General features: G+C 40.5%; 1 long non-coding RNA gene across 1 annotated transcript; it reads right to left on the minus strand.

Moving 5' to 3' along the window:
• Window positions 1-215: 215 nt before the first annotated feature.
• On the minus strand, window positions 216-2,388 carry LOC139188460 (uncharacterized). The gene is made up of 4 exons (XR_011571885.1): window positions 2,154-2,388; window positions 1,840-1,977; window positions 1,163-1,221; window positions 216-280 (listed from the first exon to the last, which is right to left on the minus strand). It is a non-coding gene; the product is annotated as an uncharacterized lncRNA (long non-coding RNA).
• Between the last annotated feature and the right edge of the window lie 912 nt (window positions 2,389-3,300).

A 3,300-nucleotide genomic window follows, 5' to 3' on the forward strand; every position in this document is an offset into this window, starting at 1 on the left:
ACCAAGTTTAGGGTTGAGCAAAAGATCTGTGCATTGCAGCCTTAATCATTTATTTTAATTGAGGGGTCTATTATTTGTCTGCAGATTTGACACACCCCGTCCCGAAGGAGGGCGTGCTGGCCGTCACGTGAGAGTGACGTAACCATTTACATAGTTCAGAAGCTTTAAAAAAAATTTCCAATTACTAAGATGACACACCCGAGGGTGAGTCCTACTTTTGTGAATTCTGTCAGAACACCGTTGGATTCCTCGTGGCCACCAAAGCTCTGCTAACTTGAACCTGGAGGGGCGCAAAACAAAATTGAGTGGGTCAGTAAAACAAAGTTTTTCGAAAACTTTTCATTTAAAATATTTCTAACCCCTCACCGTAAAACCTGTATACTTTCCCAGAAAATAGCATATATATAAACATATATATAAGCAAAAATCTCAAATCTCAAACCTTTAACACTTTTCAGAAAAATATATATATATAACCATATGAAATCTCAAAACTTGAATCCCAAATCTTTAACATTTTTCAAGAAAAACATGCCATGCCATAAATCAAAATATAAATCAGGTGAAATAAGGAATCAATCGGAGACCCTGCAGTTGGTCCTATACGATTAATTCAATAGCTCAATATCTCACTAAGCCGGAGTCACCACAGTGACCTATACGGCCCTACTCTGCACATCACTCGGAACTACGTAAGGTAGTCTGTACGATGAAAGGTGTAAAAATACGCTCTAGTGCTTCTCTCATCAATCATCAGCGCGCATAACTAAGATCACCCACTAGTCGGAATCACGCCTAGTGATCTATACGACTAGCATGTCGGAACCCTCACATGGTCTGTACGACATCCACCTACTTGGATCCAAGACGAGCGTGCGGTGTGGTGAATAATATAAGCACTAACACCTAGGGTGCAGATTATGAGCTCAACACATCTCAACAACAACAATTCAATGAATAAATGAACTCACCTGACTTACCTGTGCCTCCACAGCACCATGCAACATGTATGCATCATATATCAATCATATAACTCATGTGAAATTCACCTTTTCCAAATAATTCTATGCATGGCATTTTTAAAACATATTTTCATATAAATTCATCTTCTGGGAAAAATTTATAGTATAAAGGTAATACGAAAACAAAACTGCCCACTCACCTGGAGTTCGCTCAACAACTCCCTAGCACCACACATCAAGGCGTCATGAAGATTAGCGCCTAGAACAATAATCAAACCCAACCTCAGAAATCCTGCCGATAGAATACATAACTTATATAAGACACGTCACTACGTAGTTCGATCCGGATGATCTGCAATTCAGATTTCAAATCCGAAACTTCCAGAGGTCCACAATATACCTCTAGGACAACATCCTAAAATTTCGTTACCATCCAACGGTCGGATCTCCGTCAATTTCCAAAACTAAGTGACGGTTAACATTCTATTTTATGAACTTACAATTCTAATTCCGGAATATCCGTAAATCGGATTCCCAATCCGTAAGTTCCTATAATCCTCAAATATTACGTATTACAACGTATCAAAGTTTGATGACGATCCAACGGTCGGATCGTCAATTCACATTTTCACCTAACCCCGAATCGTAACCAACTTAGGTTCAATTATTCAATTTACGTCCATCAATTATCAAAACAGAACCTAGAACCTTAATCACAAGCTAATAATGACATTGGCGGCCATTGGCCACGCGCCGCCGCGCGGGCCGCCGCGGGTGGCGGTTGGCCGCCCCCGGCTCGCCGGAAAATTCAACTATTTCCAAAAATTACCAAAATTTGCAGATTTGAAGATCTCAATGAGTAGAACAACTTTCATACCTGAGACCAAGGCCAATTTGGCCTGGAAGTGCTTCAATTTCACCAAAACCGTGAAGAACCCTAGAATTTGGGTGTTTCCAATTCGACCTTCAAACTTGTTCCAACGCCTCAATTACCTCTTGGGCTTTGTTCTAGGTCCTAAAGGAATGCTAAAGGTGTTAGTAATTGAAAGAAAACATTTCAAAATTTGGAGAATTTAAACAAAAGGGTCGCGGCACCCGTAGGGGTGTTCTTCGCGAAATCACAACGAAATTCAATGATTCTTGGGGTGAAACGTAAAGAGGGAAGGCCTAGATGATGATTAGGAGTGGTACCTTGACTCAATTCGTTGGAAATTTGGACGGAAATGGCGAAAACCCGCCGATTTGGAAGCTTGGGTCGCGCGGGTCAAGGGTGACCCATTCCTCCTGTTCCCCCGCGCACCACTCTCCCTCCTTTCCCTCCTTTCCGTCCCCTGATTGGTCAGCTTCTTCCTCTCCCTTCTTCTGGTTTGCTCTCACCTTCTTCTTCTCCGATTGGGCATTTCTGCCCAGTCTCTTCTTCTTTTCTGTTTTCTGTTTCTTCTTCTCATACACATACACACACCAAAAACCTTTCCCTCATCCCAGCCATCCATTTCATTCATCAATAAATCTGGGCCGTCCAATTTCATAAAAGAATTTCTATATTTTACTAAAATTATAATTCCTTAAAATTCCAAATTTCAAACGTTAATAACTTCTTCGATATAACTCCAAATCACGAACCGTCTGCGCCCACACGTCCGTAACGACGAGTACTACGAGGATATGTCAAGAAAACAAATCTTAGATGGCACGACACAACGATTAACCTCGAATGATGTGCGTGCCTCGAAGGGCATTTTTGTAAAATCCTTTATTAAAACTTTAAAAATTCTTAAAATTAGGGACGGGCTGTCACAATCTACCCACCTTACAGAAATTTCGTCCTCGAAATTTACACAATCTTTACAATCCATCAATATCCATGAAACAGCCCGAAACACATCTCTCTCATTCGATTCTTTGACTTTCAAGTAGTTTCTTCCACTGAAAGATTCCTCCATAAATTTTCACCAAACTCAGAGTCTTGAATATCATCCGTCCCCAATTCTAACAATTTCGAAACACAAGACATAGCTTTCCACGGCCTTATGGCGTTACTCTAGGGAACAAACTGAAGGAACCAACATACCCAAGAAGTTTAACAGATCCCAATCTCCTTTTTCCATAAAACAAATAAATGACTGTTGCGCTTATCTGGAAAGGTTGATGTTCTCATACTGAAGTAACATGCGCTGACGTCACAAGTCAATCAATTATTATTCAAACTCCAACCTAACTATTTGGTATACGAGGAAGCTTGTCCATGAAATCCATAGTAATATTCTCCCATTTCCGCCGTGGAATGGGAAATGACTACATTATTCCAAAAGACTTATTTCTTTCTGCTTTAACCTGA

This window comes from Malus domestica, chromosome 10 (assembly GCF_042453785.1).
Source record: "Malus domestica chromosome 10, GDT2T_hap1".
In the NCBI taxonomy this organism is placed as follows: Eukaryota; Viridiplantae; Streptophyta; class Magnoliopsida; order Rosales; family Rosaceae; genus Malus; species Malus domestica.